Source organism: Balearica regulorum, chromosome 2 (assembly GCF_011004875.1).
Source record: "Balearica regulorum gibbericeps isolate bBalReg1 chromosome 2, bBalReg1.pri, whole genome shotgun sequence".
NCBI lineage: Eukaryota > Metazoa > Chordata > Aves > Gruiformes > Gruidae > Balearica > Balearica regulorum.
In genome coordinates this window covers 86776773-86802172 of record NC_046185.1, presented here as the reverse complement: position 1 = coordinate 86802172, position 25400 = coordinate 86776773, and positions in this window count along the sequence as shown.

Here is a 25400-nt window from a genome sequence, read left to right as displayed (position 1 = left end):
TCAGGTGAAGAACAGTGCTTGAGGGACTGCTTAAAAATCCACTGCATCAGCAGTTTTCTGAGGCCTTATTCTACAGTAGCCTAGGTTTTGAACACATAATATTCTTAAGAACTGTATGCCTTCCTCTAGGCACAGAACTGTTTGCCATACTAGTCTTTCACATCAATTACCTACCAACCCCTCCATGACCTTTACTTGTTAAGCAATTAGGAGTGCTGCAGAAACTTAAAGCCTCACACAAACTCACAAGGCGAGGGAGAGGAAGAAAAATGAAGTCACCAAACAACATGCCATGCTTTTCAGCTTGTCCATATCCACAGATCTTACACTGTGTTTGTAAGTCCAGATATTCCTTCTACTACCTCATGATCCATAGTCCTGCCCATTTGCAGTTAATACTGGGAAGCCATCATTTAGTAAAATAGCAACATTAGAGACTAGTTCTGGCTTCTGTCTTGTTCATGTATAGGGCTTTGGGACAAGAACAGCAGAGAGTGCTTTAATATATTAACACTTGTGCTACTGTACAATAGTCAAATGCAGAGTCATACAAGTATTTGAGTCTCTTCTCAGCAATCATCTTGATAAATATTTATCAAAACACCAAATTGGGAGCAGCTGTTGATTCCACGGAGGGTGGAGAGGCCTTGCAGAGAGATCTGGGCAGATTGGAGAACTGGGCAATCACCAACCGCGTGAGGTTTAACAAGGGCAAGTGCCAGATTCTGCAACTGGGAAGGTGCAACCCTGGCTATACATACAGACTGGGCGATGAGATGCTGGAAACCAGCCATGCTGAAAGAGACTTGGGGGTCTTGGTCGACAGCAAGTTGAACGTGAGTCAACAGTGTGCCCAGGCTGCCAGGAAGGCCAACCGTGTCCTGGCGTGCATCCAGCATGGCATTGCTAGCTGGTCTAGGGAAGTGATTGTCCCACTCTACACTGTGCTGGTGCAGCCTCACCTCGAGTACTGCGTGCAGTTTTGGGCGCCACAGTACAAAAAGGACATAAAACTATTGGAGAGTGTCCAAACAAAGGCAACAAAGATGGGGAGGGGCCTAGAGGGGAAGACGTATGAGGCTGAAGTCCCTTGGTTTGTTCAGCCTAGAGGAGACTGAGGGGACACCTCATCGTGGCCTACAACTTCCTCACGAGGGGCAGCGAGGGGGCAGGCACTGATCTCCTCCCTCTGGTGACCAGTGATAGGACCCAAGGGAATGGAATGAAGCTGCGACAGGGGAGGTTTAGGTTGGATATCAGGAAAAGGTTCTTCACTGAGAGGGTGGTCGGGCACTGGAACAGGCTCCCTAGGGAAGTGGTCACAGCACCGAGCTTTACTGAGTTCAAGAAGCGTCTGGACAACGCTCTCAGTCATATGCTCTGATTTGGCTGGTCCTGTGTGGAGCAAGGAGTTGGACTCGATGATCCTTATGGGTCCCTTCCAACTCAGGACATTCTATGATTCTATGAAAACAAATGATTTTTTACTTTTGTTTTGTTACTTAGAAGTAACAAACGCCTTTTGTAACTTCTACATTACTTCTACATGTACTATGAATTCTAAAAACAACTCTCCCTTCTTACTGGGGTGGATCTGTATGTTAAAAATACATCTCAGCCTGTGCAGAGGTCTCTACAGCACTTTTAGCCATGTCTTTAAATGTTTCAATAGTGTGTAAGTGGTGTAAAGACAATGTGCTAGCTTTCAGTAACAGACAAGTTTAACTGCTGACCTGAAGCCTAACTAAAATATATACCTACCCTGCTTCAATGGCAGGGAGGAGGAGAGTAACATCCAAATCCACCACCTTTTGAGGAGTGCCACATCACAACTAATTACATTTTATGTAATCCATTACATTACTGTAAGTGGAATTTCAATCTTGTGCAACTGTCTGAAAGAACAGGGATAATGATTCAATAAATAAATCTATTAGCGTGGACTTTTATTGAGCTGGTAAGATTTTTATATCAAGTCTTTTAGTGAGCTGACTTAGCCAGTATGTATATTTAGCACTATATATTAAGTGCATAGATAGAAATGAAAAAAGATAAATTGAATTGTTTGCCTTTACAAGAATAACATAATCCCTTGCTCTTAAAATTCAACTTTTATTTTCACTTTGATACAATAAGGTCAGTTAGACATAATAATATTTAGCTTCTACCACCTTAGTATTCGCAACAGTGAAATAAAACCTGCAAACACCCATTTTATGCCAGAGGTGAAACTAAATTACCATAGTGGTCCCTTGAGGTCTAAATGCTTTGAGTTGTGCACAGAGAACCATATTGGTGGACCAACTGACAGGATATCATGGAAGTCCCTGTCCTTTATCGTAGAAACTTTTATATTTTCACATGGTCATGGGGGGAGCTGGCTGCTCTGTAGGGTGCAGCCAGCTTTCCACCAGTGTCCTCAAGCAAAGCTTGTGCAGTATGAGTGCAATTCAAGAACATATTCGCCAGGGCATTGGGGGAACACAGGTGGGAACAGGAGGGTCCTGCCTGAGCAGTCAACTGTGTTACTGTCTGAACATGTGCTTAACTAAGTGGTGGTTATTACCTAGAAGCTATTAACAGCTCTTAAATAGGTCTCCACTGGCAGCTAGTGGGGGGGTAAAAAGGTATGGGTGTTGTGTACAACCACTCCTGTTGGCATAGCTTGTGTACCGTGTGAGAGTGAATCTACGTCACAGACTGCAGTAAAAGCTAGATTTGTTGGAAGGAAGCATGGGCTATTATCAATGTCAGCCTTCCTTTCCCTTACCTCTTTCTCCTTGTTTTGGGATAACCCAAGCATGGTACCACATTATATAAGAACACACAGTTAAATAATGCACCCATTTCTCCTGTCTAATCAGAGTACCTGTGCTCCTGGTAGCCAGAGACAGAAAGACATCCTCACAGAGATTTTTCCATCAAAGGTTTGGCCCTGGTCCTTTAGCAGAGATACATAATGGCCCAGCAGCTCTTGGCCCTGACTACCCAATGACAGGTCCCACCTGGAAACAAGTGTCAAGTGGTAAAACATGGTTGGATGCTTCTAAAAAGCAAAATGCACTTCGATTTGCTATCACCTGAGCTTTGACACAATAGAGGGAAGGAAAAAAAAAAAAAAAAGCTGAAGTCCATGCTTAAAATACAGTTAAAAATAACTGGGGACAAAAGCTAAAGACTGAATCAATTACTCCCTGGCTGGGGTTGCATCACTCCCTTTTAGTTCCTTAGTGGCAGACATTTTGAAAGAATCTTGAATATGGAATCCATTTACTTTGCTTTCATAACTGCTTGTGTTCTTAGTTTTCTTACATTGGTTACATCAGTTGTACTCTATGTGCTTCAATAATGTGTAATCAAATAGAATAGGATCATATCCATCCATATTGAATTTCAGAGAAAAACAATTTTTGCATAATGCAGCCTACAAAAAAATCAAGTGGAAAAATTACAGTAAATTGTCAGAAGATAAGAAAAGCTGGAGAAACAATGACTAATCATGCGTAGACTCTGTAGCTTTTATTGAGCTCAGTAAATAGGTCCATAGCTTGTCATGTATGCATAGATCCTTCATTATGGATAAAAGATGCAAAACTAACACTAACATGAAGAAATAAAAATTAAATAATCCTATGAAATCCAGAGACTTCCCTTGAGAAAGGGAAACTAATAAAAAAAATACAGCAATGGAATGAATTAAAAAAAGCAAATACAGTTGTAAACAGGAAAAAGATTTTATGCAGTTATAAATAAGGCTGCTCAGGCACATGGAAAATAAGGAGGTGATTGGTGACAGTCAACATGGCTTCACTAAGGGCAAATTGCGCCTGAACACATTTAGTAGCCTTCTACGGTGGGGTTACAGTGCTGGTGGATAAGGGAAGAGCAAATTATGTCATCTAGCTGGACTTCTGCAAAGCATTTGATGCTGTCCCGCGTGACATCCTTGTCTCTAAATTGGAGAGACATGGATTTGACAGATGGACCACTCAGTGGAAAAGGAATTGGCTGGATGGTCAGACTCAAAAAGTTGCAGTCAACGGCTCGATGTCCAAGTGGACATCAGTGAAGAGTGGCGTTCCTCAGGGGTAAGTATTGGGACCAGCGCTGTTTAACATCTTTGTTGGTGACATGGACAGTGGGATCGAGCGCACCTTCAGCAAGTTTGCCGACGACACCAAGCTGTGTGGTGTGGTCAACATGCTGGAGGGAAGGGATGTGTCTGAAGGGACCTTGACAGGCTTGAGAGGTGGCCTGGGAGAACCTCGAGGTTCAACAAGGCCAGGTGCAAGGTTCTGCACGTGGGTCAGGGCAATCCAAAGCACAACTACAGGCTGAGCGAGGAATGGATTGAAAGAAGCATCTGAGGAGAAGGACTTGGGGGTATTAATTGATGAGAAGCTCAACATGAGCCAGCAATGTGCACTCGCAGCCCAGAAAGCCAACCGTGTCCTGGGCTGCATCAAAAGAGGTGTGACCAGCAGGTCGAGGGAGGTGATTCTGCCTCTCTACTCCGCTCTTGTGAGACCCCACCTGGAGTACCATGTTCAGCTCTGGGGACCCCAACATAAGAAGGACATGGAGCTGTTGGAGCGAGTCCAGAGGAGGGCCACAAAGATGATCAGGGAGCTGGAGCACCTCTCCTGTGAGGACAGGTTGAGACAGTTGGGGTTGTTCAGCCTGGAGAAGAGAAGGCTCTGGGGAGACCTTATTGCAGCCTTCCAGTACCTGAAGGGGCCTACAAGAAAGCTGCAGAGGGACTGTCACTTGGAGTGACAAGACAAGGGGTCATGGCTTTAAGCTGAAGGAGGGTCAATTAAGATTAGATATCAGGAAAAAATTCTTTCCTGTGCGGATGGTGAGGCAGTGGAACAGGCTGCCCAGAGAGGTTGTGAATGCCCCCTCCCTGGGAGTGTTCAAGGCCAGGTTGGATGGGGCTTTGGGAACGTGGTCTAGTTGAGGGTGTCCCTGCCCATGGCAGGGGGGTTGGGACTAGATGATCTCTAAGGTTCCTTCCAACCTATAACATTCTATGTTTCTATGAAATAACTGATAGACAAGAAGAAATGGGACACTCAGCAATATATAAGATAAGGCAAATTAACTTGCAGTAAATTTCCCCAAAATGTACAGCTTTCTTACAAATTTGAAAGCTTTACAAAGTCTTTTTAATAGATTTGAAAAGTCAAGAAAAAGCTAAAGAGAAAGGAAGAAAAATAATCAAGCAGGAATGATACCACATTGATAAAAATGGAGAGGCAACAAATTCATTTGGTCTTATATGCCATGAGGCAAGAACAAGACATCTCTGGATTAAATAGGCCAGTACGAATGCAGAAAATAAGGAAACCAACTAACTTAGAGTGGAATGTGCTGCCTCCAGTTTCCAAGAGAAAAAACAAGTTTCATGCTGTTTCTGTCAGCATTTGAGCATTTCATTACTTGAATACAGTGCAGAACTACTTTCAATAACAGTAAATTGGCAATGCAAATTAGAGGAAAAAATGAATATGCTGCTGTGCTATAAAAAGTTCCTTTTTATTTTTTCAAATATGAGGCGTCACAGACTTATGCATATAGGCTGACAATGAACTGAAAGGTAATAGATGAGTTAAGAGGGAGAGAAAAAGAAGAGAAAAAAGCCTAGCCTTGGACTGACAGGGAAATAAGTGGTTGTTTTAAGGCAGCTGTATGAGAGGCTATCAACACTTCACCTCAGCTAAGTTTTGCTGTATTCATGCACGAAGTAGAGCATGAACAGCAGACTATAACATTATAGCAGACTAATCAAATTATTGCTGGTGAAAGCAGATACTGGCACATTAAGTAATCTTTTTTTTTCTCTCTCATGATACTTGTCACTTCAGGGATTTTCTGATTAGTATAAGCAAACAACTAAGAAAATCCATTCTTATTCATGGTACTTCTTGATGCAATACTTCAAGAATTGGACAAATGGGGCAGTAATCTTCTGTAGATTACAATTTTCACTGCAGAAATGAAAAATACTGTTAACATAATGTAATTGACCTTGTTAAGGTCTGTATTGCTCATCCTGTGTAGGAATCAGGATTAACACTACATCTGAATACTCAATCCAAAATGTTATCTTCTTTATTTTGGCAGTACCTAGATTTACCAAGGTACCTACAATTTTTCTTCTATTCATATCCTACTAATTCCTGGTGCCAAGATCAGAGAACGATTGAACTGAGTTCCTAGATCACCAGTCATCTTAATATATAGGAATAATGACCCAGTTCATTACACAATACTGTTATAAGATGCTTTATGGTATATTGGGACTTGCAATATTGTTACTGTTCATGTACTGATTAAGCACTGAAACTCTGGTGATACCCTGTAACTGCCTACACCTAACCAGAAGTAATAATAGTCTCTACAGCTGAAATCCAACTGTGCTGAAATCCTCCAAAATGGGTATTTTTCCGATCATCTTTCCGAATTGCATAGTTGTCTTGAACTGTGCAGAGACTATAAACAGCAAATCTGTCCCAGTGGTAACAGGGGTCTGACTCGTGTTACTGAATTTAAATCAAAATGCTGAACAACTTCTAAATTTGGCCTCTTACGCCAATTTGAAGACTGGTATTTTATTTCAGTTACATTAACTTTTAAGCAGAGTAACACTGAAAATATCAAAGAAGTGCTCTTACTTTACACCAGTAGGAGGGAAGAGAGTACTACCATCTACTTTTGCTTTTTAGAGTATGTCATTTTCTTTTTTAAAACCATGTACTTAGTCTATATTCCTAACTATAATGTTTTATTCTTTACTAAGCAATTTGAAGTGTTAACAGTGGAAATACTCTTTAAACATAAAGGTACATTTAACAAAGCTCAGTATGATATTCCCCTGGCATGAAGTTAATTCTTCATCACTTGGGAGTATATCTTCTTACATAATAAAAGCAGTAATGCATTAATGTTTAAGGATATTCTTGAAGAGCTAGAATAGACTATTTTGATGTGCTTCATTGCTCTGAAATACCTCTGGTTTAATGATTTCCAAGGCATTTCAAAGCAAACAAGTAAGCAAAGTCTACTCCCCAATCATTGTCTGACACAAAGTTTTCTTTGAGAAATAAACAGTGATACTCATCTTAGTGGTTTACAGCAGTTGACTGAAATAGGCACCGTTTAGCACAGAACAGAGGAGGCAACTTGCTCAACCTGTGAGGTGGGACGATGCAAGAGAGTCCCACTCTGCGTTCGAGTTTTTGAATTTACGTCAGCTCTCGGACACCATGGAGTCCCACCTGTGCCCAGCTAGCTCCTTCCTCTGACCTGTTTGTTGTACTATTGATTATAAAAGAGGTGCAGACCCTACTTAACAAGTTACTCTGTCCTCCTAGATGATTCGGAGATCTGCTTATAAACTTAGAGCCATAACGCGAGATGCAGTCAGTATCAGCAGTCCCTGCGGCCAGCACCTGCCTGGGCCCTGGGCCCTGTGCTCATCCCAGCTGGGCACCACGGCGGGACCTGGGCTGCAGCTGCCAGGCGGGTGGTGAGCGAGGGGTACCTGGGAGATGCCCTCTCAGGAGCCTCCCCTCGTGCTCGGGAGCCACCACAGAGTCCTGGGCCTCCCTGCCCTGACCTCTCAGCCCACTCCAGTATCCACCCCAGGCCCTGTCCCCACTCCCTTACCAGGGAGGGAGGACACAACCCCACCAGCCTACGGGCACCTGCTAGCTTATGCTGGCCCCATCAGATGTTTTGGAACAGGTAGAAGAGTCCTATAACAACTTTAAGAGCTGCCTTGTGACATTCTCATATATAATACTGGCTTATAGAAGTTACAGCTTTCTTCCATGCATAAAGTAGTAAATAATCAAATGTCTTCAGTAGTGGAAAATTCTTTTCCCACAACAAGTGCTTTGACAAATTTATCAATTATTTTCTTCATAGTTTTTCATTTGCTTGTTGGGCCTGTGGAGCTGACTTATAATTTTGTTATAATTTAGTCCATAATTTCTTTGGTTTAAATGAGATGATACATATCTCAATATAAGCTACAATAGAGTCATTCAGCCTATCTATTTTCTTAGTTTGTTGAAGCATAGAATGACCTTTCCAAAGGTATCCTGGAATCCCAGAAATGCAACAATTCCGTGAAGGGAAAAATAGCTCACACATCTTGGTGATATGATCTCCTCCTAAGTCATGTAGGCCATTGGGATTACTCACTTTCTTATAATTAAGTTTATACTTAAATGCTTTGTGCATTTTGTGCACATGCAGAATATATTTTCCACATTCATTTATCTTGCTTACTTTTCTGTGGTAACTAATGATTCTTACTTCTACTAATAAACTCTTCCTTTGACGGTTTTTCAGAAAAACAAATCTTTTCTGTAGGAAATCCTTACCTTAGGACTTAGAGATCTTTTTAGTGATGTAAACAGTTTTTCTAACACCTTTCTGCCAGGAAAGAACATAATTATTTGTTTAAAAAGACTCAAGGGTGAAAGATTAAAGAGAAACGTAAGGGGAGCAAACATAGGTTTGCAGTTCCGGAGTGCAGGGTAATCCTGCTATATGAAATAGAAAGCAAATCTGATAAGCTTATGAAATCTGCAGGCATCATATTATTATGCCTGCTGCTCTTCAAATAGCAATCAAGGTATAGAAAACTGCCTTGCCGTTACTCAAGAATGCTTTCTATTGGAATGTATGATACCTTGCTGAGTAAATATCTCACAATTCGAAGACTGCAGATGGACAAAGGCTGAATGAAATAAAAACACTTAGATAATATTATTTTTAATAAAGATGTATTTGTGTACTTTTCTCTAAATTCAGACTTAACTGTGAGGTGTAACAATCTATCTTACTTTGTCTCTCAGTTCCACAATATGTTTGAATTTCTACTGGGTTTTGTCAACCTGTTCTTAAACATAGCACATACTTTGCTCGATGATTATGATGATAAATCCTTTGTAGTGGGAAACCGCAGGATGAGCCATAGTGTGAGAGCTTGCTTATGAATCTCCTGGTAAATAGGCAGGACTCTTGCCTGTTCCTCACAGACCTGTCAATGAAACCAGTAATGTATCAGTGTGATCTTACACTAGAACAATTCGGATGCTGCTGGCAATAACGATGTGCTCCAAGTCAGTAATTTTTTCTAAAGAGAGTGAGATACCAGATTGTAGCCAGTGAAATCAATAGCTTCTTATGCAAGGTCTGAAAGGCCATTTTCTTAAGTTCTCCCTCTTTTTATGGGGAATGGTCATCAGAGTAGCTGAAATATGTCTGTGATAAATGCCTTCACATCTGTAGTTTTGATATTGGGTAATCCCCTTATGCTTTGCTAGGAAAACAGCAGGTCTGTTTTTTCCATTCCTGTTCTACCTTACACTTACCTTGCATTAGGAAGTATAACCTCTCAGCAAACACGACTGATATATGGAAGCACATGAAACTTGGGAACCATTATAACTGATGTTCAAGGACAGAATAACCATACTGATCCTAACTGTTCATGACACCACTCCTGCATTCTGCATTCTAATGAGACAGCACTTCAAAACCTTTGAAGCAAACCCACACCATTGCTTCAATACCTAGAAGGAGAAAGGAAGGATGATTTTGTTGTGAAATTTAGTGATCAGACCGTGTAGTAAGTTTTTTTGTGCTCTCCAAAGTGTGTAAATTGTTAAAAATACTTTTAAATTTGAGAATTAAAATTAAAAATCAAATGCATGTGATATGGCAATTGCTGGTAGATTTAACATAATAAGTAGTTCCAAAGATATGATGCTTGATGAGAAATTTTGATGAACAGCTCTGGAGCCATTAACCCTGTGACCTCTGTCAGGTGACTGAGGATGTGTTGAGTAACTTAAGATATTGTAGCACTTTTTCTTGTCAAAATTATCTGCTTTCAAATATGACAATGTTAGAAATGCAGTCACAAAGCCTGAGAAACTGTGATGATTTGAAGTATCTTTGGAGATAGCTTGGGGGCTATCCTATAGTTATTTAGCACTGCTAGAACTAGAATTTTACTGATGCATTTGCTGATAACTAGGATTAATAGTCTGTCTTTTTTATATTATTCTGTGATATCAGAATACTGTGACCTTTACAGAATAAACCAAATCTCTAAATGGACTGATGTTACAAGACATGACAAGACAGGCACCAGAGGTCTTTGGGTTAATCCCTTGATGTCATAAATTAATCATGCTCTATGTCTAAATCCTCGCTAAATTAATTTTTATGTCTATATTCTTCTACTACTGTTCAGAATTTCTCAGTTTTGAATAGCAAGAGATTGCAAACTTCTTCTAAATACAATTCCAGTCCCAGAAATCTGCTTTTCTAAGACTACTGTTCAGTTCTAGCCCTCTTCTAGAATGGAATGAGACCTACGCAGTTTTGCTAACTACCTTTGTCTGTTAGTCACATTTTCCCCGCAGTAACTTTTGAATGCACTGGTTAATTTTGGACATGCTTTCAAAAGGATATCATTTTCAAAGTTTTATTTTCAAAGATTCCTACTTATTTTGCGAGAAGGATAGCCGAGTACAGCAGAGATGCAAATCAGTGACCTCTGCTGACAGGAAAAACAAATAGAAATTAGTTCCTGATATACCTGGAGAGTCTAATCAGTGTGTGAAGAGCTTTGGTCTGCTCACAGTGTTCATCCCTTTTTGCCTGCAGGAATTGTCTTGGAGAATGGACTTGGTTCAGTTATGAGGTATAGAGGGAAGTTGAAGTATTGAGTAGGACAACTAAGGACAGAAATACTTCTTGCTGTTCATAGAACAACAACAAAAAAAAATAAATAAATAGTTTCTATAAAAGCTTCAATTCAAGCATTAGCTTTCTCTTTCCCATGAAATCTTACTTAAATGGTCAGATAAAAGGATAGCACATCACTGGCAATGCTCACTTCTGTTGTTTTCTTTTTCATAATAAAGATGAGTTACAATGAGCAGTCTTCAATGTCTGCTGTTCCTGAAACTATGCTAGAGTAATTTATCTTCTGAGGCTTGTGACTAACTGCTTAAACATGACAACAATCAGAAGCGTTTATTTCCATTTTACAGGTTTATAAGGGAACTAAATCTGTTCTATGTAAACAAAGCAAGATGAAATCTTTGTTTATGATCTATGTATAAAAAAGTAAGGAGAAGAAAAAGGAAAGAAAGGTAATAAAATCGTCTTAGGGCCATAGCATTTTCACTTTGAAAACAAGCATACAGTCTGAAACTTAAAGCTTGCCTCAGGGCATAGCACAGAATATCATGAGGCGAATTCAGAAGTTGGAAGCCTTAATCCTTGGTCATTTTCTTATGTGGAGGCAGTCTAATATGGCAGTAGTGTCTTCTTTCCCAACCAAGAAAGTCGTATTGAACACAAGTTAACTCAGAATGGTGTCTTTTTTCATGCATCTTGAGGTTTCCTGAGAGACCAATGAAAGCTTAAATAAGGAAGGAAATTCAGCATAACAGCACTAGCAGAATGTCAGCAGAGTATGAACCGAGGAAAACCAGTTGCCGCTCATCACTGTTTCAGCTGTGTTTGTCATTAAGTCTAAAAAAGAATTAAATGAAAAAGAATGCTTTTGGAACAGTAACTGGGGTGCAGGTATTCCCAAATAATTTTGGAATAAGGATGAATATGTGATTTTTATACTGTAAGAAAATCATCCCAGCTTTAAAGTTCACATAAGTTATGACCTTTATGGTTTAGGCTTAGTTTAATAAAAACTAATTGCACAGTATAAAACATGCTATATCGCCACCTCCTTTTTCAGTTTTCCACCACTCTCTGAAGATTTTAGTTGGTGCCCTTTTTTATTGCTAAACTGTAATACAAATTAATAAAATTAGCTTTTACCTTGAATTTAAATTAATTTTGGTTATTTCTTAATTAAAAAAGAGAATAGCAAATATGCCTTATCTCTTCAAAAATACAAGCCAGCTAGCTCTTTTCCATAAAATGAGGGCCTCCCATTCCCCTCTATGAATACAAATTTTGGGCTGTATCCTATTAATGCATTGACAGTACAATTTGAAATTCATTTGTACTGTGCAAAGTAAGAGAACTTTTATTCTGAATGATAGGAGCAAGAAGTGCTCTGCCCTTGAATTAGCAAGTGCTAGTTATTGGAGTGCATGAAATCATAGATGGAAACACTGCAGGGTTTATTTGTTTTTTCTTCTGAACAGTCATTATATTGGAATCAAATAAATACATTAATTGACCATGTTGATTATAAGTAGATACTTGATCAATCTAGACTGAGTGATCTGCTGAAGTATGGAAGTAGTTCAAAGCAGAATATAGCCAAAGTTTAATTTCACAAAGCTAACACACAGTGTAGCTCCTTTAGTAATACATCCTGGGGACTTAACAAAATATTTGATCCATTTTCTTTATATTGCATCACAAACCTTATTCTAACAGTTCTTTAGCAGAATAATAATAACAGTGATTTAACCTTTATGTAAGTTGGGAAACTGAGTGATCAGGTAATGTATTTTCTGTCCTCCCCAGAGAAAACCTCTGCACAATAACTGTAGTTGTGACTTCTGTCCTAAAGCGTAATATAATTAATTTCACAACTGTCATCTTCATCATCCTATTAATAATGTGTGTTCTTGTTTTTAAAGACTAAAAGTGAATCTACTATTCTTATGAGAGAAATGCATTGTTATAACAAATGGATTGAAAATGAGGGCTGTGACAGCATCAGAAAATGGTGGAATTTTTAATTTTTTTTTCTTTTAATGTAGTGGGAGGAAATAATGACTCCTGTTATTGTTCTTGACTAAAGGCCTGGCAGTTAAAAGCATTTTGTGTTTGTTTGCTGTAGAATTCATGTATTGGAGCTTCACAATCTCAAATTAATTAATCTTCATAACCCTGCTGATAATTATTGTGGCAGTTTTGTGGGTGTCGACACAATGGGCAGAGCACTTGATCCAGCTTCCATGGTTGTCATGGTTGTCTCATTGTCTCTAGAATCCGAATCTGAGCATGTGAAAGTAAAAACTATGCATAATTGTATTTTAATGACAACACAAACCACCGATTCAGCTGAAGATACTGGGAGGAAGGGTTGCTGCTGTCTGTGCACCACTTTGCGTAGCACGTGCCAATGGAGGGCAGGCAGCTCCAGGGATGTGCCGCAGCAATTGCAGCACAACCTCTACATCCGTGCTGTGGCTGTATCTACTAATGCTTAAAAAAAACCCCAACAAAAAAGCCCCTATATGTGTTCCCTGATGAACACTGCTTCAAAAAGAGTTTGAAAGAAGAGTTCAATGGATACACCGGCATAACTGCAGCAGCAGTATTTACGTGTAGTTACTGGCTTTGAGTGAATAAATATCAATTTGCATGCCCATTATGAGGTTTTGCAAGCATAATGTGTGCAAAAGCATTTATGTCAGGCACAGTGAGTATGCCTATAAATCTTGAAAGTAAATGTTAAGAGCAAAGACATGTTTGAAGTTCTGAGTATATGGGGAAGTGGATTGCTTAATAAGCAGCACAGGGGTTGAATGCTTGCAACATTACTTTCTTCAGGTTTTTGTACTGCTGCTGTCACAGTGTTTGAACTTTTCAGATGGTATCCTAAGTGAAATAGTTGCCATTTTTAACATAAGGTCTGTTTTCCCTTTCTTTCATCTCCCTCTTGGAAGGAAGAAGGGAAATTAGCTGTGCATTTTAACATTTTAAAAACCAAGACGATTTTACCTGTTACTGCCTGTGAGCAAGCCAGTACCTCCACGATAGAAAGTGTTTGTGGATATTCAAGTAACCTTCCTTCCTGGCTGATCATTCTTGTCCCCATGCCACCCCCTCCACTGCCAAGGCAAAGCTATTTGTGGAGTTGTACTGTGATCTGGATTAAAGAAAAAATACTGTTTAAATGTAGATTAGTTCCCATATCGTATAATGGTGAGTTATTCTCCCACTATAGAGATACATGAATATAATTGAAGGGCAAGAAACTATGTGAAGAAATGCCTGTTGTTGTCAGAGTGTCACCCCTAAATGTTTTTTTTTCACTATGAAACTATCATCTTGCAGAAGGACTTACATGAGGGCTCTGCATATCCCAGGTCTCTGACTATTATGACTGTACACAAACAAGGGGATCTAGTTACCACTTTTTCAATAAATAGAATTCTGATAACAAGTATGAATGCAGAGAAAAATAATCTTATATTTACCTTAATGTTTGATAAGACTTGGCAGCCATTGAACCTATATGAAATAATGTATGAATGTAGCAATATATAACTACTATACAGCCATTTTTATAAAGCTGAATTTGGCAGACCATCCAAGAGGAAATTGCAATGACCAATAAGAATTATAATGAAAGCATGGGAGAGGATTATTGTAATATTCCAAATAAAAATATATGACAAAATTTCAACATTTCCAGAACAAAGGGCCACTGTAAAAGGGAAAACATGGCAAAATCTTTGGGCTAAGCATAGCAGAGTCTTTTAACAGATTTGCCCAGAGCATAATAGATGTGGTTTAATTAAATTAAATTCCCTAGCATATGTTTACCATAGCCATTCTAATCTGAGAAACAAAATTTCTGTATCATAAATCATTCAACTAGGCATGTTTAAAATGTGAAGCCACAGCATACTCCTAAAAAGAAAGAAATCCCATCATAATAGTTTTAGGTGAATAAATATTCACTAATTGGTAAGGAACTCTTGTAACTTAAATCAGAATTTTTAGTACTCTGAAAGAAATGAAAGTACTAAGTACTTAGAAAGTAATAAGCTTAAGACCAGGTAAGTATGCAAGGATCTTAAATACACTGTAATGTATTTCACAAATGAACAATGTAGCATTCATAATTTGGAACATTAAACCTCCTATAAATGTAAGAATGTATGAAAAAGTAAATGGTCATTGTTAAATTTTCTTACAAGCAGTATTTTTTTGGTGAAGAATTTTCAGGCTAAAGCAGTTAAAGATGTGCAGTCAGACATTGGTGTATCACAGTGGGTCCAGGAATTGTTTTACAGGGCAACAGTAAGCTTCTGAGAAATCCAGTATGGTCATTGGCCCATGTTTCTTTGTCTGGAGGGATACTATGGAGAAAAGGGATAGCTGATATGCAAACTATTTCAGCTTAATATGGCTAGATAATACACTTGGTTGGGTAATTCTCCATTGATTCATTATTCCTTTTTGTATATGTTTTCAGTCATCACAGAAAATGACAGACTGAATTCAGCATATTATCTTTCTTAACAAGTGGTCAAAGAAGTTAGCATTTCCTATTAAATACCATAGAACACACCTCAAGCATTTAATTTTTGTCAGGCCCTAGAGGTCAGCTTTAAATGATATTAGGTATTTTTAAGTTTTCGCCTTAACATTTCCCATCTCTCAGCTCTTTTTTTTTTTTTTTTTTTAACTCTTGTATCTGATGAACTGTGTAAAACACTGCAGAAAGCTACATGAAAAGCACAAGTGAGTATATGGCACTCGTCCCGAAGACCTGCAACTATTGTTGAAAAGTCATTGCTGTGATGTGGCTGTTCCGTTGTGTTTTCCACAGTTCCTTTGGCCTCGTGACATACTCAGAGGGAGCAAACACTTCCTAATGTGTCACTCTTACTCCCTTGAAATCTCCTGCAGCATAACTCATGCTAGTTACTATCTCCCTTCCCATCTGAGAAATAGATAGCAGGGGATATTTTTAGAGGTATGTAGGTTCTGAGAATAATATGAAAGATGGATCGTCCCAACATCAGGCCTCAGCCAGTCAGACAACTCAGGGTATGCCATAGAGGGGAGGAGATGGTTTTTTCCTGATAATGGGAAGCAGAATGAAGGCAGGTGGCTGGTTCATTCTCCCATGCCTTTCAAAACTTTTCAAGGCGCTGTAGGGGTGACTTGATGCTTTTGATGCTGTCCTGTCTCTTGCTACAATTAACCACTTTCCCAAGTTTATGTGAATCTCATGGACTTCCAATTTTGTGGATCAGAGAGGGCTTTTTTGGTTTTGGTTAGTTGGGTTTTTGTCCTATCGGAGCCGATTTTAACACTTGGTAGCAAAGGAATACTCTTACTGTTAGTTTCTGTGCTCTATTCACTTCAAGTAAATGATAAATAGGCCAGCCTCAGAGGTACCTGAGATGGAGATGGGGAACTATATATCTATCAGGAACAAAAAAAAAAAAAAAAAAGACTTGGAGGTTTGGTGGGTTTTTTTATGGTGTTCTCTCTCCTTTGCAAAAGCATACAGAACTCACCTGACCCCTGTGGAATAAGCCAGAGAGAACCTGCCGCACAGCACTGATTACATTACAAGAGCTCTATAGTTCCTCTCTGGATTCAGTAAATTGCCTGAAAAGACAAAGTGTGTGGCCAGTACTTCTCCCCATTGCTGAGTTAAGAAAACTGTGGCCTGCTGCTTAAATTCAGCCTTCCCTCTGTTCATTCTGGGTATCTGATCAATGGAAGCAGCCTGTGACATGAGAAAATCCATTTCTAGTATCCAGAGCTGCATGTGAGCTATTACTGATTTCATAATAGCCGTCTGTCATGCTGCCTACGCAGTCCCAGTCATTAGCAAGTCAACAGCTTTCAAAGCATCCCATGACTATCAAAGGAAGAACAGAATCTGGTTTTGTAATCTTCATTTCCTATAAAAGACAGTGTCGCTTTTACATGAAACTGAGACCCTTAGCACTTGGAATTATTAAAGATGTTCTGCTGCTTAATGCTGGATTAGAGATATTGGTTATAGATCTGGAGTTTGGCTAGATCCTATATAGTCTACCAAAAGTCTGAATTGATCTGTAATATCGCAGCACTCAGCTAAACAGTACATATTCATACAAATTTTTTCAGTGGACAATAAAATCATGTATACTTGGGAAACTATCATGTTAAAGGGCCTCAAGGAGTTTCAAGGGACCATACATGCTTTAAATGTGATCTCAAGTAATGCAGGTAGACACAGATTAAAACAAACCAAAAAAACCAAACAAACCCAACCAACCAAAACCAAAGCACCCCCTACACAAAATTTTACACATAGTTAAGCTTATAAATCTAACTAAAACCATGTTCCTTGTTTCTGATACACTATATTAATGCATCTTGTTAAATTGTTCTTAATGTTTCTTTGCTATGTTTATGTTTTGAACTTGAGTATAAATAGCAAAATCACTGTGTCTCTCTAAATGACTATTTGTAAATTTCCTCTCAATATCCCTCTCATTTTAAACATCAATATTTGTATTTCTAAGAGTGTGCATTGTTAAAAAGAAAACCATACTGCTTAGGGTAATGATAGGTTCCTGTTTTCCAAATTGCTTTTCCCATGACAAAAGCATTACTGTAGAATTTGTAATGCTGCTTTCTGTATAACAACAAATTGTACTCATGTGTCAGGAATATGCATAAGCGGCTTTTTTCTCTTTGTATACAAAATGAGTAGTTTTCTCATTTTCAATTTATCATCCTTAAAAGCAAAATAACTTTCATGTTAGTGCCTTGATGCAGCAAGATAATCAGTAGTGAACCTTACATACTCGGATTTTCCAAGTACTCTCCTAACTCAGGGCCTTTAGATCTGCAAAACCTTCTCCAACCAGAGATGAAAATTATCCTGTGGTTTCTACTAGTCTTACTGTTACAGTGTTTTGTTTTGTTTTGTTTTTATTTTTTTTGTTCAATCTCTATCCTGAGAAAAGAAAATGGAAATTAAGTATTAAACTCACATTGTAAATCAATGAGATATCCACATTTGACTTCTATTCATGCCTTTCAAAAATTGCACCCCAATCTTGCAAAGTACAAGGTGAGTCTTCACACTTGTTGGATTCCATAGGAATTTAACCTAAACTGTGATTTGACATCATAGTTACATAATTCATGTTTTCAGTGACTTTCTGGAATTAAATGTAACCTCAAAACTTGAGAAACAGTTCAGAGGTGTTGAATCATTAAGATCATACTTTTATAAGCCCTCTGAAAACCAAAGTAAATAAATTTCCGAAGCATAAACCACAGAGATGGCTTAAGCCATAGATGGCAGTTGTTGACTGACCTGAATTTTGAAAGAGAACGTAACTAATTTCTGCAAAATTCAGATTTTTGGTAGCTGCTTAGTAGTTTCCCATTGCATTAGGTTGGGAGATCTCAGTGGCAATCAATTTGCAAAGATCAGTGATGTTTCAGGTGGCTCTTGGTGGAGGTTTAAGGGACTTTTCTCTCCAGTTTCTCACACTCTCCAAGGAAATTAAACTTGATGGGCTCTGGGACTGTTTTTGTGGAATTCCAGATTGGATTATCTTGTCACTGAGATCTAGAAAAACACACCAGGGTGGTGAAACACTGGAACAAGTTGTCCAGAGAGGTGGCAGATGCCCCGTCCCTGGAAACATTCATGGTCAGGTTGGACAGGGCTCTGAGCAACCTGATCTAGTTGAAGATGTCCCCGCTTATTGCAGGGGGCTTGGACTAGATGAGCTTTAAAGCTCCTTCCAACCCAAACCAATCTATGATTCTGTGACTCTGATCTTTGTTAGAGTCCACAGGAAGGGGAAACCCAGTGAGCAGCTCTCTTCCTGCCTCTTTCTTGCCTATGCTGAACACCAGCTCTGAACATGCCTTTAAAATAAGGTAGTGTTTTCAGTGTTACTGGAGTTCATGTCTGAAGTCAGAAACAAATTTCATATCTGAAACTTTACTCTGATCACACCGAGTGAAAAGTTGGGCCAGTATGTTAACATTTTAGAAAATGGAGGTAAGGAAAGTCAGTATATCCAGACAAGTGAGGAATATGTCCAGCCATGCTTTCTTTGAAATCATGGTGTGATTTTATTTTCATGGCAAATTTATTTTCTACCTCCTATGCATACCCTACACTTTTTTTATATGGGAGTACTAATATAAGATGGGACTTATTGCCACTCTGAAAGGCTGAAAGGCTTTCCTGTGACAAGCTGTGCAATGACATGACAAGGTTAGAGGGACAGGGTGCCAGTGAGGGCCCTCAGCCTGTTGCTCGGAGACATGCTGAATACACTGCAGCACACTTGAAGCCTCATGGAGATGAGCCAGGGGCTTCTGAGGTAATAGAGGGAAACACCAGTGAAATACCTCAAAGCCAGTCAGTCAGCTTCATCAGGGGCTCAACTTAAGTGCCCCTGTGCAAACACACATAGCATGGGGAATAAACAAGAGGAGCTGGAGATGTGTGCATACCTGCAGGGCTATGATCTCATTGGCATCATGGAGAGGTGGTGGGATGGCTCCTGTGACTGGAATGTTGGAATGGAAGGATACAGGCTCTTTGGGAAGGACAGGCAGGGGAGATGAGGAGGGGGTGTCCCCCTCTATGTCAATGACCAGCCGGAGTTCATGGAGCTCCACCTGGGGATGGACGAGGAGCCGACCAAGAGCTTATGGGTCAGGATTAAAGGGAGGGCAAGGACAGGGGACATTATAGTTGGGGTCTGCTACAGGACACCCAACCAGGAAGCCTGAGTGGATGAGGCCCTCTGTAGTCAGATAGGAGCAGCATCACATTCACAAGCCCTGGTCCTTATGGGGGACTTCAATCATCCCAGTATCTGCTGGAGGGACAACACAGCAGGGCCTAAGCAAACCAGGAGGTTCCTGGCATGTGTAGATGATAACTTCCTCCTCCAAGTGACAGAAGAGCCAACGAGGAGAGCTGCCATGTTGGACCTTGTTCTCAGCAACAAGGACGGGCTGGTGGATACATGAAGCTGAAGGGCAGCCTTGGCTGCAGTGACCATGAAATGGTGGAGTTCAAGATCCTCAGGGCAGTGAGGAGGGTATATAAGAAGCTCGCTACCCTGGACTTCAGGAGAGTACACTTTGGCCTCTTCAGGGACCTGCTTGGTAGAGTACCATGAGATAAAGCCCTGGAGGGAGAAGGGGCCCATGAAACAGATTCACAGATTGGTAGGGGTTGGAAGGGACCTCTACAGATCATCTAGCCCAAACCCTCCTCCTAGAGCAGGATCACCTAGAGCTGGTTAGTATTCAAGGATCACCTCCTCCAAGCTCTGGAGCAATGCATCCCAACAAAGTCAGACCTGTCAGTCTCACCTCTGTGCCCAGCAAGATGATGGAGCAGATCCTCCTGGAAACTGCTCAGGCACATAGAAAATAAGGACGTGATTGGTGACAGCCAACATGGCTTCACTAAGGGCAAATTGTGCCTGACAAATTTGGTGGCCTTCTACGATGGGGTTACAGCATTGGTGGGTAAGGGAAGAGCAAATTATGTCATCTAGCTGGACTTCTGCAAAGCATTTGATGCTGTCCCGCGTGACATCCTTGTCTCTAAATTGGAGAGACATGGATTTGAAGGATGGACCACTTGGTGGATGGACCACTTGGTGGATAAGGAATTGGCTGGATGGTCGCAGAGTTGTGGTCAATGGCTCAATGTCCAAGTGGAGATCAGTGATGAGTGGTGTTCCTCAGGGGTAAGTATTGGGACCAGAACTGTTTAACATCTTTGTTGGCAACATGGACAGTGGGATCGAGTGCACCCTCAGCAAGTTTGCCGGCGACACCAAGCTATGTGGTGCAGTCAGCACACTGGAGGGAAGGGATGCCATCCAGAGGCACCTTGACAGGCTTGAGAGGTGGGCCCCTGTGAACTTCATGAAGATCAACAAGGCCAGGTGCAAGGTCCTGCACATGGGTCAGGGCAATCCCAAGCATACCTACAGGCTGGGTGGAGAATGGATTGAGAGCACCCCTGAGGAGAAGAATCCTATGGGCTTTCACGCAGGCCAGCCTGTGCTGGTTAAAATGCCCCAGACTGACAGTGGCAATGGTACTGACAACCACTAAGAACCTTTACTCTTGGGAAGTGAAAGATAGTTCCAGCAAACTCCATTGAATTATTACTAGATGGATAGTACCTACCTTTTAACTTAACATCTGTCATTCATATTACAACTAAGATTTTTTTCTTTTTGTATCTTACAGGAACGCTGATGCCAAGAAACTGTACATGGGATGACGAGCTATCCTACACTGAGCTGGAGTGTACTCAAGGGTTGTTAATATTTATGGCTGGAGTTACAGCATTATCGATATTGAAGATAATTTGGAAACCAAAATTTTAACGTGGGGACAGCCATGTGGATTATCTTGATCATGTTAATTAGAGCTTTGTTTGAAGAACCAGAGACCCCAAATCTCATATTGCAACTAATTCAAGCTTTCAGGCACATGCATAATGTTAGTCAAATCACAGCATGCCTATCCTTTCCTTAGTCTGCCTCTTCACCAGTGTAAGGTCCTGATAACAACTGAATGTCGCAAACACCCATCTTGACATGGACAGGGATGGGCTGATGATGACCAGGGAGAGCTGAACAAGAATGGGGCCTACGGTGGCAGGATAACGTCTTGTGAGACCACTCCTCTATTCCTGAAACATGTAAACAATGACCCTCTGTGCCCTGTGCACCATGTGCCTGTGACAGATCACCACTCACTTGGTCAGCCCTGAAGGGGGGGGCAGTGAGACACCCCCCCCAGGACCCCCCACAACCCACTGACTCATTTCTAGAACATTTCTGAACATTCCTGAGCACATACTGCGCCTGCTCAGTGATGACTGAGCCTATGGGGCGGGCCCATCAGGTTATAAAAAGGGGAAACATAAGTTTTCAGTGTGCGCCCACCACCTGAAGACTACAAGTACGAACAGAGAACATCGCTGGATCCAAGGGTGGTGATATCTTTTCTCTCTTTCTCTCTCTTTCTTTTCTTTCTTTCTTTTCCTCTCTATCACTCTCTTTGTCTCTAATTTAATTTTCGGCACATTAGGGTAATATCGTCACATGTTTTGCTAAACCCTTACCTTTCATAGTTCTGCTAAATTTTGAGCATTGTTATAACCTTTGCCAAGCCTCTATCTTTTGTAGCTCCACTGAGTTTTAAGTAAATTTATGATTGGTTTGAACCTCTAAAGTAATTGTCGTTACTTCTGATTGATTACCGCGCAGAGAATTAAAAAGTTAACCTCACCCTCACCCCCTGAGTGGGACGGGACAACCAGTAGCCTGAGGAATATTGACCATGGGTCTGACCCAGACTTGGGAGGCTATGTGGAAAACACAAAATCGTACCAATGGCACACTGAGGAAAGGAAATATGTCCTACAATGGACCCCTACGGAAAATGGAACCATGGATAACTGCAATATTACTAAGCCACCACTAATGTTTAAGACTGGTGGTGAAACAGCTGAGACAGTCTATTGTCCTTCTGGGAAACAATGCACCAACACACCATGGGGAACGCGTATACCCAGGGTATGGGGAGCACCCCAATGTGGTTATTGGGACTATATGCAGATTACTGACTGGTGTATTGATTGTAATGGGACCATTAGATTACCAGACAATCCCATACAGGTCGATGTCCAATATGCAAACTTTAATATTTACACACTTAGTCCAAAATGCTATAATTGGGATTGTACTAAAGTTTGTAATTGCAGCAGTTGAGATGTTAAAATTCAGTGACTGGGCCTGATAGCTCTAGCCCTCCGATTAGATTGTATTTGTCGTAACTATACCACTTGAGTTAATGATGCTTGGTCTTATTTGACTAACAATAATACCCAGTCTGATATAACTGGTTCAAAACTCTGTATACCTTCTACGGCATGCGTTGTGTGGGTTAGTAGTGATGCAACTTGGACCACAGACTTATCTGTGGAGGGCCAGTGATGCCAACACACGTTGGGACTGTTAACACTTTGTCCCCTCTGGAGGAAGCAACTTTTTGCACCAGCTCTGTGGTGATGAATCAAAAGAGAATCAGAAGACCCCTGGCAATACCCGACAACAGGAACTGTGGTCAGATGGGTTCTGGAATCAATTTTCATACAGAACAGACTGACCTTAGATTTGCTGTTGCATGAAAATGCAGTGTGCGGATACTTGAACTTGGCCAACAATGCTTGCTGTATCCACATACCAAATGTAACACAGAACTTTAATGAACAATTAGACCACATGAAGCATGTGGCAAAAGCAAGTAAGGACCTTAGAGAAAGCATGGAAGTAGGACGGTTAAATGAACTTTTACTTGGTTTAGGATTCCCACTATCAGGATGGCTTGCTGCTTTATTGCAATTTACATTGATAGTAATCATTGTGATTATTCTGTTTTGTATATTGCTAGCTTGCATCAAATCCATGCTAACCTGGGTGTTAATTTGTCAGCTATGCATGGTGTTCCAGTGGAACAAATTGGAGCCGCGTCCAGGTGAGGAGGAAGAAAATTCAAACATAAGAGATACCCCCAAGATTGACTTTATACAAACATGATTTGGATGTCAAATCAAGTGACTATAGTCACAGGGTGGATAATGTGAGAATTGCACATAAGAAGTTAAAAATGCTGGTGTCCACTTATCTCTTATACAAACATTGTGGATGAAGATCCGCAAGGTCGGCACGAGAAGCAGCTAAAGGAGGGAGTCTTATGGTGGCAAGACGACCCTGTTTTGGCTACAGAATGTGGAATAATCAGATAAATGGTTTCTACACAGAACCTTGAAGACGATGGTGCCTGGAGTGAGACCTTTTGCTTTATTATCTGTTAAATTAATATTAAAGTTGACACCCCTGAGTATGATAATGAGCTAAAAGGAGTACATTCTAAATATATATGACTATAGTACTCGACTCTCCACTCAGATCATGTTATACATCAACCCAGGGAAGGGAACAGCTAAGGTTGGGGTATAAAGGATATTGAGAAAAATACCCCTTGGGTGGAGAGAACACATTGAAGACCCTGGAGAGGCAGTTGGTGGACTGTGCTCCTTTTCCTCCACCTCTAAGACAGGGACGCCTTCTTGGTAGGCATTGCACCTTCACCTTTTGGTGAAGACTACCTGGGATACCACTTTGCTAGCACTATCATATATTAGCGCTACTGCAGTAAGTGTACTTATCAACAGCAGTTCTGAACTTTTGTATCTGTCATCTTAATGAATTATTTATCTTTTTCAACTTTGGGAAACTGACTCAGTGGAAGTCCTTTAGGGGCCTCTGACAGGCAAATGTTGACTCTGATATGTGGCTACACACATAATCCTTTAGACATAAACTGTTGACTAAGTCTCGGACTAAGACTGGACCTAGCTACACCTAGGTTCCTTCCTGAGAAGGAGTTTAGAAAGCAAGGGGGTCCTCTCTGAACCTTGTGACTCAACGGCAGGGCCTCCCTCAGCCACGCATTAGACTCATACCCTTTTATGTGATGGTGTTGGTTGATGAAAAGCTCAACATGAGCTGGCAATGTGTGCATGCAGCCCAGAAAGCCAACTGTATCCTGGGTCGCATCAGAAGAAGTGTGACCAGCAGGTCAAGGGAGGTGATTCTCCCCCTCTACTCTGCTCTTGTGAGAGCCTTCCTGGAGTACTGCGTCCAGCTCTGGGGTCCCCAACATAAGAAGTACATGGACCTGTTGGAACGAGTCCAGAGGAGGGCCATGGAGATGCTCAGAGGGCTGGACCACCTCTCCTATGAGGACAGGCTGAGAGGGTTGGGGTTGTTCAGCCTGGAGAAAAGAAGGCTCCAGGGAGACCTTACTGCAGCTTTCCAGTACTTAAGGGGGCTTACAGGAAAGATGGAGAGAGAGTATTTACGAGGTCATGGAGTGATAGGACAAGAGGTAATGGCTTTAAACTAAACAAGGGTAGATTTAGATTAGATATTAGGAAGAAATTCTTTACTGTGAGGGTGGAGAGACAATCGAACAGGTTGCCCAGAGAGGTTGTGGATGCCCCCTCCCTGGCAGTGTTCAAGGCCGGGTTCGATGGGGCTTTGGGCAACCTGGTCTAGTGGAGGGTGTCCCTGACCATGGCAGGGGGGGTGGAACTAGATGATCTTTAAGGTCCCTTCCAATTCAAACCATTCTATGATTCACAGGTTGTGAAGTGGCTTGATTCTGGCAATTAAAGGTTAAATGGGAACTCGCTGGACCAAGCATTGTCAGAAAGTTGGGAGCAAAATGACTGTTGGGCTTAACTGAAACAAAATTACTTTTTAAAAAACAAAATTCTTACCGTAAATAACAAACACTAAGGAGATACTACTTCTGAAATATTATCTCTTTCATGAATGAAGAGACTGAGAGGCAATGAGAATAAACCCACACACAGCTTTAGCAGTTGAATGAAAAAACACATTAGAAACAGTATTTTTTCTCATTATGATGTAGGGACCTAATTTCATGAAAAAATTATGATCTAATTGTGACCTCAAGGTCAAGTTCTGTAAGCATTAACTTCAAAGTACTGGCCAAGCAGTCAGCATTGTCACCAGAGACTACTATACACCATTGGTCTT